Source organism: Delphinapterus leucas, chromosome X, assembly GCF_059928025.1.
Source record: "Delphinapterus leucas isolate spDelLeu-1000000601 "Yukka" chromosome X, BTC_Dleu_Yukka2, whole genome shotgun sequence".
Taxonomy (NCBI): domain Eukaryota; kingdom Metazoa; phylum Chordata; class Mammalia; order Artiodactyla; family Monodontidae; genus Delphinapterus; species Delphinapterus leucas.
This window is the reverse complement of record NC_143150.1, coordinates 92652543-92666172: the sequence shown is the minus strand read 5'-3', so window position 1 is coordinate 92666172 and position 13630 is coordinate 92652543. Positions and strand designations below refer to the sequence as shown.

At 42.0% G+C, this 13630-nt stretch overlaps 1 pseudogene; it reads right to left on the bottom strand.

The window, feature by feature from the left end:
• Nucleotides 1-12697: 12697 nt before the first annotated feature.
• Nucleotides 12698-12795, bottom strand: LOC149744335 (small nucleolar RNA U3; annotated as a pseudogene).
• Between the last annotated feature and the right edge of the window lie 835 nt (nucleotides 12796-13630).

Genomic DNA, 13630 nt, shown 5'->3' with positions numbered 1-13630 from the left:
AATTCTCTAGGGATGGATGTTTTGGGAGGACTCCAAAACTGTTTTGCCCCTTCTAGTTGTTGATAGGCTGCTGTTTTTCACAGCTACTGTGATTTTGAGGCTCTGGTTTTCAAAGACTACTGCAAAGCTGGAGAGATGAAGATGAGTATAAGTCAAGTTAAAACACCATAAAGTTCACTGTTCTTACTGAGATTCAGCCATTTTTCTGAAATAAATTGTCCTTGAATTGTTGCAAGCCTTGGGTTAATTGATTTAGATATTTTTGCAAGTATTCCCATTGTTTTTATGGATGAGCAGATTTTCAAAGGTCTTTACACTCTAGAAGCATTCTAGAAGTGCTTCTTTAGGTGCAGATTTTAGAAGAAAGACAATGAGGTCAATTTGGGGCTGAGTCAAATTTGCCTTTGAGATACCCAAGAGGAGATGTCCAGTAGGCCGTTAAATATATTGTTAGTATATATTTTTGGAGTTCAGTTGAAGAGGGTTGAGTTATCATATTTCTCAGTCCACTGCATGTTAACATCATTACTTCATGCAAAGCCCCTCTCTGGTATGTATGTATGTATACATGCATGTATATATATGTATATATGTATACTTACATATAAATACCATTTCCATTCTTCCTCTCCCTCCATAGATAATCATTTTGATGTGTTTAATATGTATCTTTTAGTTCATTACTCCTAAAATGTGTATTATTGTTTTGTGTTCATGTTTTGTGTGCAAGCAAAAATTATTGTATCTCATATATACTCACATAAGCACATACATACACATCTGAAGGATTCTTAAACTTGCTGTACACTGGAATCACCTGTGTAGCTTTAATCTGATGCCCAACTTATAGCCCACACACAAAAAATCAGAATCCATTGGGGTAGGACCCAGGCATAATAAATTTTAAATTACGCTAGGTGATCCCAATGTGCAGCCAATTTTGAGAACCAGTGATACATATCACCCTGTTTCTTACTTCTTAAACCCAGCAGTATATTTTAAAGATATGTTCATGTCTCTACATGTGCATCTAGTTCAGAAATCAGCAAACATTTTCAGCAAAGGGTCAGATTTTAAATATTTTCAGCTTTGCAGATCATATGGTCACTGCTGTAACCCAGCTCTGCTGCTGTAATGTGAAAACAGCCATAGACAATACATAAATAAATGGACACGGCCATGTTCCAATAAAATTTTATTTACAAAAAAGACACACCAGGAGATGGACCATATTTGGCACATGGGCCATAGTTTGCTGACCCCTGATCTAGTCTTTTGCTTCCAACTACTGGGCGTCTCCACAGAATATTTATTGCGTGTTCCCTACCTTTTCTTCTAGTTAGAGGCCAGTTTGCATCTAACTCTCCATTACTGCAAGTAATATGGCAATGAATATGTATCCGTCTATCTATCCATATCCTTATGGCCCCATACAACAATTTATATGGTAATTGCTGGACCATCTGTCATAAGTACAGTTACTTCGATCATATGCTTCTAGGTCTCTCCAGAATGACTGTGCCAATCTACACTCCCACCATTAAGACATAAGGATTCCTAGATCTTTACATCCACACCAACACTTGGCATTATCTAGCTGTCTAAAATTTGCCGATTTAATAATTAACTTTGCATTTCTCATTTTTTAAATTTGTATGATTATCTTGTTAATACTCCTCTCTCATAAAACACTATGCATGCTCCATGAAGGCAGGGACCTTGTCTAGTTTTGCTCACTATTCTATTTTTAGCACCTAGCATAAGCCTCGCATATAGTAGTAGGTGTTCCATAAATATTTGTGAAACAAGTAGATGGGTATATGAGCGCTTCTGTGTTAGTTGTACAGAAATACTCATTTCTTTATTGGTAAGTTTGAGCTGGTGACCTGAGGTTAGTAAAGGGAACCTGTTTAGAGTAACTGGTTTCTTGACCTCAAGAGGAATTATACTCTGCGAAAGAGGGCAAAATGATTCATTCATCCCACTTATTCACAAAATATTTTAAACACTTATCGTGCTATGTGCCAGACATTATGCACAATGGTGATCAATACAGATACAGCCCTGCCCTCAGGGAGCCCACCCACAGTGTGATGCGAGATGTCAGCGGGTTGACAATTATTTAATTGTTATACATTACTGGGGAAGTATCAGATTCTCTGGAGGTCCTAGCAAGTGTGTCTTAACCTAATCTAGCAGGAGTGGGGGAGGAAAAGTATGGTATTATATAAGATGACTCCTTATAAATGCCCAGAGAGTTTCCCTGGCAATGGGATGTTGAAGGAATTCAGGGATTCATAGGAGGGAGCAGTAATATTCTAGCAGCATTATACAAACAAGCTTGGATATGTCTTCAAGCTGTTCTGCAAATAGTGGAGTGATTTAAAGGAGTTTAAGATAATTATGCTTAAATCTCTTCTTCCCCAATTATTCTATTTTAGACTGCTAGAGAGGAATTGCTGTACTTGTTCCCTTTTACTTTATTAGTTGTAAAATAAACAGATATCCAGGTTCTCAGAAATGCAAAGGGTGCCTTACTTCTTTGGCCAATGGCTGATATAAATAATCTTCAGTAAGCCATAACTGATCTCATGTAATTTTGAAGGTTTTAACTGCTTTAGGAGAAATTCTGGATTCCTGGGGAAACTAAAGTTGAAATTTAATAGCTTGAGTTTGCTTAAGAGCACTCCTCCCTCCCCACCCCGACATACACACCCTGAAGAGATTTTAAACCTCCGTAAAAATCCACAATTTCCAAGCAACTACTTCAGCTATCCTTGTTTAGTCTTCCTTCCCTTTCAATATCTTTTATTTTCATGTCCCCGTCCCAATTTTCTCCTTTTCCTTCCTGTTAACAAGCTTAGCAAACAAGGACAGGTAGATCTTTATTTTTTGCTTTATTTTACATTTGGAAGAAACCTGGGGGCATCTAGTCCATACCACACTGTTAGAGACAAAACTGTGGTCCAGAAGGCTGACCAACCTGTCCATATTATGGGTTCATTCTCAGTGAGGGAGGGAGGCAGGAATCAGGACAAATATCAAAGAACAGTTCTAGATGAGAAAGAGTCAGGAAAACAAAGACTGGCACAGAAGATTAAAAGCAGCAACCAAGAACACACAGATGCCAGTATTCCATGGACTCTGTTCTCTTGCTTCTGTTTGATGACTGCCCTAGAATAAATCTTGAACTCTACTACATTCAGAACACCGTGGTGGATGTGGATGAACACAGAAAATACTGAAGTCTTTACTGGTGTGAGGGTTATTCTCTGTTACCAGCCCCACTTCCCTGCCCCATTCTATTCTCTAATCTTCTCTGCCCTCCTTTTTGATCTTGGAGGAGACTCCCCATGGACTGAATCGCTGGACTCCTTTACCCCAGGCTCTAGTTGGGTTGGGTCAATGGAAGGCACAGGCATGAGATAGGACAACAGAAGGAGAACATGCAGAGGTATTCCTCCAGCACCGGCACTTCTCTGACAGTGGCTGAGATCTGTCATGACCACAGCTCCCACTGGATAGCCCTTCCCTCCTCCAGGTGCCAGCTCCAACAGGGTTCTATTTCTTTCCTGTATTCTTCTCAGCCATACAGATGGTAAGGGCTTCCCGCCATGCTAATCTCTGGGTGCCTCAACACCTCTTATTTGTTCTCATAACCCAGTAGGTGGTCCCTTCATTAAAGTCTCTTCATTTGAATCTTATGAGTTGGATTCTATTTCCTGTTGGGATCATGACTCATATGATGGTTCCTCTAGGTCTATCTTACAGTCTTTTTGTGAATAGTATTAGCTGTAGAACAGTATTGTGGAAATTTAGAGGAAGGAGAACAGAACCTCTGATCTTACAGGCTCATTGCAGAAATGTGAAAAACACAGACACACACACAGGGACACAAGTCTCAAAACCCAATAAATAAGAGCAATATCAACTCCATATGTATAGAGACAGGTGCAAGATACACATAAGTAGGGAAGTGGGGGAGATAAACATACATCTCTGAACCTCTGTTCCTACCAGAGTGTGCCTCACCAATGCCTGCTTGTGCTGTGAACTCTCTCATCTGGCAAGATGATCATAACATGATGTTACCCCAGGGGAACCTACATTTTAGCTTGTCAGTCACTGGAGAGAGGTCCTGTTGCTTTGTGTTTCATTTGGTGAAGGTAATGCTTCCTTATGGGAAAATCATTCAGTTCTAAGGTATTTTATGTTTTCCTGTTTCTCTAAAGTCGGTCATTTCCTAAAGTGTGTATCTGTTTCCTTTTATAATAGCCCAGAGGAAATAAAAGCACATTCTGTTTAGGAGAAGGAAAAATAGCAGTTTTAACCCTATAAGTATTTTGATGTTGTTGTTTTCTTAAGATAGTGAATCTCATGCATGATGGGCAAATGCCCCTCTCTCTACTGCTTGCCTGGGCATGTGCGCATGAGCTGGGTGATGAGTGTCTTTGTAGACTGAGACTACTTTCTCATCCATTCTGTATACTGTGGGGTGAACATCTTTAGCTGCTTGAAGCCTGATACATTTTCAGTCCTGTTTTAGCCAATGTGCTAAACTGAAGCACAAAGGGCCTTTCATAAATCTATTCCCACTGGAGTTTTGGGGGGTTAAAGAAAACTCTTTTCTGTGACTATGTTCTAGATAGCCCAGAAAAGCCCATGTTAATGGTGCCCAAGGATATGCTGTTAGTAATATCTCAAGAAAGCTGACAGGGAAAAGGTAAAGGCATCAGAATTTTACCACTTTTTAATTCTCTAAGTAATTTAATTGAGAAGGAAACTTTGGGAAGCCTGGAAGGCAGGACTTCTTGTTACTATATTATAAATAAATTTAATCTAACTGTACATGAGAATTCATTCATTCAACAGAAATATATTAAGAGCTTACTATGTGCCAGACACTAAGAAAGGTATAAACTACATTTAAAGTAAAAGAGGAATGGTCTTGGTTCTCAAGAAGTTTACAGCTTGGTGGCTTATCTGTTCACTACCATTTAAAGGCAACCCCGGAAGATAAATAACCTTTCTGGACTTATTTCTTAAGTTGTTTCACTTGTTTTACCACAGGCCATAATAAGTGGTATTGTATATTGCAGTTTTATCTTCTTTAATCATTACAACCACTCTCTGAGGTCAATAAGGTTAGTATAATATCCCTCATTTTATAGGTGAGGAAACCAAAATACTATGTAAGTTAGGGGTTTACCCTGCAATCATGCATCTGGAGGAAGTCAGGCCCCAGACCTCACTCGGAGAAAGGCCTTTGCTTCATCCACTTCACTACTGTCTGCACCTGGCCTCTGTTACTATTTTTTGCACGTGTTAATCTGATTGATCTCCCAGAAGACTTTAAGCTCCTGAAGGCTAAGTGTCATATACTTCTTTGAACTACTCAAAACATTGAACTTAATGCTGAAGATATTGTTAATCCATATGGATTGGGTATATTGACTTAGTGAGATTTAAGTTAAAATTTGAGATGTGCTTGAAAGAACAAGGTAATTTAAACTCACCTCTCCAGGACCTCCATATTTAAAGGGTGTTGGCACTGACTTCTTGCTTTCCAAATGACATTCTTCTGGATGGGTTTAATTTACTGTGGGTTAGGATAAATGGGAGGGTATGAGACCATTACCTGTGAGACTTAATGGCTGAAGCTCTTACACACTTCACTGGAAGTAAATGCATGAGTAATTCTCGCGTGGCTTAACCAGGCCCTGGATTTCACTTGGGAGATTATGATTTTAATTTAACACATCCTGCTGTACAGTGTGTGAAATATGCAGCCAGCAGCGATTGCTGTGAGATGAAAGCCCAGTTGTGTTTATTTTAAGAGACTTGCGGTTCTTCGCCAAGGCCAACATTCCTGGGCAATGAATAGCCTGAGTGAATCATTCAAAGTAGGTGAGAGGTCAGAAGCCTGAAGAAAAAAAAATGAAAGCTGAAAGGTTTTCCTCAGTCAAATGGTAGGCATTTGAAAAGGCATTTATAAAGCAGAAGATATTACAGAAACAGGTATTTCTTTTTCAAGATGACTCTTTTGCAGGTGGACCCCAAAGACCTCTTCCTTAGCTCCAGCTAATTAGTCCTGATGTTGTTCACCTTTCCTGGAAATCAGAGCAGAGAAACACTCTGGTTCCTATCTCTGGCTCTGGACAATGGCCCATTGGGGAACAGAGCAATAGCCATGTTCTTGAGGGCAAGAACAGGTAGACACATTCTCTGTTAGGAGCAGGCTGGCATACTGCTCACATGGCATGAGTTTGGTGAGTTTCCAATAAACCTTCATAACCATCTCTAGATTCCTTATGTATCCAGCATTATGAAATGTCAACCAGCATGACATTAAATGTTGAGGATATGACAATTTTTTACTGAACACCTACTGTGTAGCAGGTAGCTATTTAATCCTCATTCATCCAATCATGTGGATATTTCAAATTCCCATTTTATGAATGAGGAAACTGAAGTTTATAGAAGTGAAGTCACTCAGATAGTCAGTGTTCAAGACAAGATCCAAAACTGAGTAGGATGGAAAGAACCCCCTCTATTACCATCAGCTATAATAGCTGGAATTAAAAGAGTACCCAGTATATTCTCTGAAAATATGAAATGCAACTGCTATCTTTATATGAAAGACAACCAACAAACAAACCAATTCATGCTATTCACTATACCCTAGAGTATCAAGAAGGAAGATACTCTCTGTAAGTCCAGCCTTAGGAGAAACCAGAAGAAAGCAAATCACAAAAGTTAACAAAGCTGGACCTAATCCCTGTTCTCAGGGAACAAACAGGGATTTGTATGTGAATAGGGCCTGAAACTTGGACACTAGCAATAGAACAGGGATAACAGAAATCCATCCCAGTTGTCCCTTGAGCTATCCCTTGAGATCAAGCGATGGCGTCTCGAGAGGCTCCAGTATTCCACGCAGGGCCTCTGGAAGGGAAACCCAGCAGGTCATATCAGATTTTCCTTGAATTATTTCATTTAGTAATTAGCCATCATCCTATGGAGCAAGAAGGGACTGGTTGAGCTAGAATGGGGCGAGGTAGAATAGACCAGGGCACATCACTGAGGCTGGGTCTGATGGAAAGTCCTGGGGCAGAACAGAAACAGTTCAGTGAAAGCAGTTCCAGGGTGGAGGCAGTTCCAGGGTGGAGGGCAGCCCCTGGACAGCAAGAAGGCTCCCCCTGAGCAGTGGGGTATAAAGCTCAAGAAAGAAGTCCTGAGTAGGAAGATGGAAGTTAAATTCACTAGAGCTCATCTGAGGGGGCAGCAGCGATGGTGAGCATCTGGAGAAGCATCTTTTTTTTTTTTTGGTCACCCCACGCAGCTTGAGGGATCTTAGTTCCCCAACGAGGGCCACGGCAGTCAAAGCATCAAGTCCTAACCACTGGACTGCCAGGGAACTCCCTGGAGAAGCATCTTTTTAAAGGCTCCCATCTGTGCTTTCAGTTGAGTTTTGGTGGTGACAGGGTGTATGTGTGCATGTGTGCATGCGTGTGTGTGTGTGTGTGTGTGTGTGTGTGTAGGTAAAAATTTCTTTTAAAGGCTATTTTGTTGGAGTCTTTCCTTTCCCTTCCATTACCTCCACGGTGGGTGTGTTGGGGAACTTATACTGGAAGAGCCTTTTGAGAGCTGCGCTTTGTGGGAATGTTCTTGGCAAGCTCTGACATAGACATGGTCACAACTGATGATCCTCCAAGGAATCTGAGTGTTTCATCTGTTCCAGGGGGATTTGGTGACTTAACAGAGACCTCTATATGAAGGAGCGATGCATATACATGTGAGGGAGGGGGTCTGGGAAACATTTGGGAATGGTTTTCCTCTGGTCCATCCTTGTCTCCCTGGGTTTCTCATTTCCCTGACCATTGTCCTGCTGCCCCTGTCTGGTAGTGGCATCTTTTGTGGTTTATTTTTATTTTGCCCTTTCCTGAGCCCTAGCTGATTGAAGACACTGCTGCAGTCATTTTCAACACACCCACTCTGCTACCTGTCCAATCTGCCACAGGCTTATCCCTGAGGGGACCTATAAATGGGGCTTTTACAGCTTCTGATTCAGAGCAGAGGTGGATGCTGGCAGGGGACCGGCAGCCTTTGAGATGAAAGTTGAGCTGACACTGGCTGGTTTCATACAGTCTGGAGAACAGGAGGGAGGAGGACAGCTGTCTCTGGTACATGGCCCTGAAGGGGACAAATGAGCTGAGGCCACTGCGCAGTCTGTGGGGAGAGAAAAGGTGGGGGTAGTGAAGACGATCTTCTCGCCAGCCCATGACCTGTAGGGCTGCCTGTAATCAGCTTCCACATCCACCCCTTCTTCTTAGAGAATGTAGAAAGTAATGTATGGATACGAGCTGACCACACATGTAATTCACGCCTATGTTTTGAGAATTTGTTTGTTTATTTAACAAACATACATAGCATTGACTACATTCCAGGCACTATCTTAAGGGCTTTACAAATATTATCTCACTTAATTCATTATAACCATAGGAAGTAGGTACCAATATCATCTTCATTCTGCAGATTAGGAAATAGCAGCACAGGTTAATTACCTTGCCCAAGATCCCACCCTTAGTAAGTTCAGAGCCAGATGCAAATGCCCCAGAATTGTGCACCTTGCTGTGCTAGCCTCTTTGCTAGCATGTTAATAAGAAAATGAATGAAGTGCCTAGCACTATATAATACCATGTAAGAATAACAATTGTTTTTATGGTTGTTATTAGCTAGTGGTTTACTCCTATAATGTTTGCAGATGGCTTAAAGATCTGTGAAGAAACAGTTCCTGCATGGGAAGCATCAGTTCAAATCCTGGTTCTACTACTTGTTAGCTGTGAGATATTGTCCACGTTCCTTAATCTCTCTATGCCTCCGATTCTTAATATTTAATGTGGAGATGATAATAGTCTTTACCTCATTGGTTTGTTGGGATTATTAAATAAGGTAATGTTTGTACAACACTTAGCAAAATGCCTGGTACAAAGTAAGTGCTCAGTAAATATTGTTATTCACTTTACGACCTGTTGCCATTGAATTAAATCGCTTTTAATCCTTTGGAGTTTCTTTTCATTTTGCCAATTAGCCACTTATTTTCAGGGACTTCCTGGTAATACTGCCTTACATTCATTTATGGAAACATAAATATGTTTCAAGCCTTCAAGTGAGTTATTCCATTTAATTTTGAGGTTGATGGGGCAGGTATAATCTCCTTGTTAAGAATATGGAAAATGAGGCCAGAGAGATGAAATGACCAGGTCAAGTCTACATAGATATGACCAGTGATGATAGATTTTTGACTAACATTGTAATACTGTTTGAACCATGTCTGCACATGCACAAGCACACACGCATGCACACACACTCACATACACACACACACACTCCCTTTCCCTTGGGCTCCCTAATCCTGTGTTACCTAACCCAAGCTCTTGAATTTCTTGCTATCTACATTAACAAAGACTCATTTTCTCTGCATGATTCTTAGAGTGATGAAGTAACCTTCTGCAGACTGCTTCTTCCTTCTCCCTTTACCTCTCCAACTCACATTTAATGCTTTGGGGGCTCACTAAAGCTTGCTTCCAGGACTGAAAGCCAGATCATCTCCTATTTCCAATTTTCAGAGAGCATGAAAAAGGCAACAGATAGGACTAAAGACCGCTGTATCCATGAACATTGTTTGTCTGTCAAGGCTGAGCCTAAAATATGGACCTCAGATCTAATGTTTTAGGCAATGAATTTAGCTTAAACACAGAGGGTGGCCTTTTACTTTTGGAGCTAAAGAGAAGAGGCTTGACGTCTGATGAGTCTGGATAGGGCTGGTTGGAGAGTGACTGGATAGGCTGGGCTTGGCCTTGTGCTGCATGGAAAGCTCTGCCTGGGGCTCAGGCCTTGAGATCCAGCCAAGAACTTCTGGATGTGGGGGAAGAGAGGCTTTAGTAGGTGGGGGTGGGTGGGTGCTCCTGTAGTTTCTAGGAGGGCAACTGGTGTTCCCTTGCACATGATTACAAGTCAGGTTTTATATTTTTGGCCATGGGACGTTTTCTTAAACTTTCCACAGCTATGCAGTTGCTGCCTGGAGAGGAGGTGCTATAAGGATGTCACCATGTACACTTGTCACCAAGTCTAATGTTGTTGTCTTCTGCCCCTCCATCTAGACCTTGACCTCTCATGCTCTCCTCCCCCACTTTCTGACCAGGACCTTCCCCCCAGTACAAATCTCCTTCTACCCCCAAACTCGAATAACTGCTGTTTCTCTAGATCTGGCTTTGTGTTTGCTGACCTGGTAAACAAATTCTCATAAGGCTCTGAGGTGTCAGTGATTGTGGGTTTGTATGTTGCCCCCTTCATGTTAATCAGAGCTTTCTGGAAGCAAAACCTTCACCTGAAAGATTGAACCTAATGATGAGATTTCAGGCACTGGTGTGCAGACCAGGACGGCTCTCAAATTACACTACCCAGAATGCTCACTCTTCTGCCCCCCCACCCCCAACAATAAGACCAACCCAGAATCTTTATGTAAACAGACACATAAGCTCTTTTGATGAAAATCCTGGAGAGGTGGTGAAGTGTGGTGGTTAAGATTAAGGCTCAGGAAAGTGGAAATGCATCACACCCTCATTTATGTTTTCCAACCCATCCTGTCCTGGTATGTGTGAACACACACACACATACACACTCTGTTCTCTTACCTTCCTGCTTCCTTAGACTTGACCCAGCAGTCAGCGAGGGGGACTTCTTAGCACAGGGGGAGGAAAATTTCCTGGTGAAACTCACTGGCAATGAAAAATGTTTGGTCACAGCCACACAGCCCCATGGCTGGTCTGCCGCTGAGGGGACACCTGAATAAGACTTAGTTGTGGTTTAGAGTTCCCTCTAGCCCTGAGATTCTGTGAACTTTTCTCCCTCCCACCTTCCTTCAACAACTGGCCCTCCTGGGTGATTTTGGCAATGGCATGTGGGACGCAGATGCTACCATCCCTCACCCCTTCCTTTCAGTACTTTCTGTGAGAGGAAGTCTAAGATGAAGAGCCACCTCCGCAGTGAGTAGTTTGGGAGTAGCAAGGAGTATTCCTTGCACATGTAAACCCTGATTTGAAGAGATATCCTCACGATGAAAGTCACTGCATGGGGGTATTCTTAAGGATGACTCTCATTTTTCTGGGTGACAGGTGGGAAGGTACACCCAGGACTCAGTAGTGACCTTTCTGTGTGATGGAGTGGACAGAAATTGTGCATTCTCCTGAGGCTGTAACTGTAATGTTTGTCTCATAAAAGCCGGGAGGAATGGAGGATTGTGGGGGGGGGGAGGATTACCAACCATAAGCAGCAGGAGGTGATCTGTTCAGAGGTCATGGAGGACGACTGTCCACATACAGTGGACAGGAAAACCATGCCCCAGATGGTAGCGTAAATATTCAATTACACATCAGATCCTTGGCAGAGGACATTTGAGTCTTTTCTTCCTACCCCAGGCAACAGAACCTTCCCTCTGCATGTCCATAAACAGGATGTAAAGCCAGGTACAGGGCCCCAAAGGAGAAGCAACTAGGCTTAGTAACAGAAAGACCTAACCATGTAGGTCATAGAGATGAGAATTTTAGGTCTAGCCCGCTTTTAACCGCCTGTGTAACCTTGGGCTAGTCTCAAGACTTTCTTTCTTCATCTGAAGAATTATGTTATAATTTCTACTTTGGAGGGATATAGTGAGGGCTAGATGAGTGTCATAGGTTGAATTCTGCAGAAACAGAGCCTGAGATGAGGATTCTATGCATGTAATTTATTAAGGCAGTGCCCCCAGGGAGACCAGTAAGGCAGTGGTGAAGCAAGAGAGGGATGGGAAAGAAACTAAGCAAGGCAAAGCCCAGTGTCATTCTGACTGCAGGGAGCTCTGGAGAGTAAATTATACCAAAGAGTTGATGCAACTTGAAGGGAGTTGGGCTTTCCTGTTCCAGCCAGTCATTGGCCAAGGGCCTTGGGGTAGAGGATGGCAGTGAATGTAAACTCCCAGGCGTTTCCAGTTCTCTGTGTCTGAAGGGTGGCTTCAGGTTTGGTATGGGCTGTTAGAAGCCAAAGGACACTGAAGCTGGGAAAGGCGTTCATAGGAAAAGTAGAAGGAATAAGAGGGCTCTTGGGCAGAAAAATGAGAGTATCTGCTACAATGGGAAAACATCCTCATTGGTCAGGGATTCATCAGAGATTACCCAAAGTATAAGGATCTGCTCTCAACCAGGAATGGAATGCCAGCTCATTCTCCCAGACGTCTAGAGAGAGAGTATGATGTCCAGCTATCTGCAAGTGATCTAATACTGAAAGCCACAACAAGCAAAGGAACATTTAGAGGAGGTTGTGTAAGGGAACCACCATTCCTCTCCTCCATTAGGTACTTCGTACTCTGTCCTCATACAGGGCAGAGAACAGAAATACTGACTCGGTTATATTAGCTTAGGCCCTCCTAGAGCCACCTTCACTGTGTAGTAGGTCAATGCTTGTAAAGCCCACCAACCAAAGAGCTCCAGGAACACACTAGTCATTGTTGAGCTCATTGCAGAAAAAAAAAAAAAAAAAAAAATGTACCAGAGGAATCGTGGAATGTCTTGGAAAGGGGGAGCGGCCAGGGACCTCTGACTGAATTTGGGTTTACTCCAAGTGATTTCCAAGAGAAATTAGGGAAGAAGGGGGCATTCTAGATTGGACAATTTCAAGAGCAGGAGCAATTCAATGTTTTGGCATCTTAATAGTTTTCATACAGGACAAACAAACTATAGAAATGATCCCTGAAAGTATTGTTTTCATATAGGATAAGCAAGGCTGGAATTGTCACTGGTAAAGGAACAGCAGTCACTCATGTTAGTCAGAGAAGGAGGATGTTTAGTCATTTTTTTGTGATTACCAAGTGGCTTTATCTTTATCTTGTTCCAAATATGATCATGGGGTGGCCTTGTCCCAGCACTGTTTATACGAGTTGAGACCTGGCTGCCAGCAGGTCCGTTTCTCACTTTCTCTGCTTGTCAGCAGGATGTATTTCATTTTCTCAATGACACACCCTTTCTTTCTCACAAAAGCTAAAAGAAACAACCCTACTAAATCTGCTCCTGCAGCAGCAGTACAAATTCTAAGGAGCATGCCAGCCCTTGCCCCACCTGGGATATGCCACAAAACCCCCATGGGAATTTCATTCAGAATTTAACACCAAGAAAAATGATTCCACTTGAGACATGATAGACTTTCTTCATCATGATAGTAAGGTCTAGGCAATCCATCTTACATTTTTATTTTCTTTTAGCTTTTAGGATTCTCAGAGCCAAATGTGAGACTCCTTTAGACATTGACCTTTATGTTTAGCACATTTGCACTCACTTTTCACCCTAATCTGAATTTTCTATTTCCATTTTACTATTTTTTTCCTGGTATTGTTAGCTTCTTCAGATAAAAGTGGGGAAGAAATGAAGTCCAACTTTGAGCCATGTTGCACAGCTTGAAGCTAATACAAAATTAGAACTTGCACCAGTTCCCAGTTATTTTACGGATGTAATCTGTCTCTTATAATTTAAGGGAAGAGCATCTATCATTTCCTTCTTCAATTTCCTTCCTCCCCATAACATAGTATACAGAAATGGGAGATAGA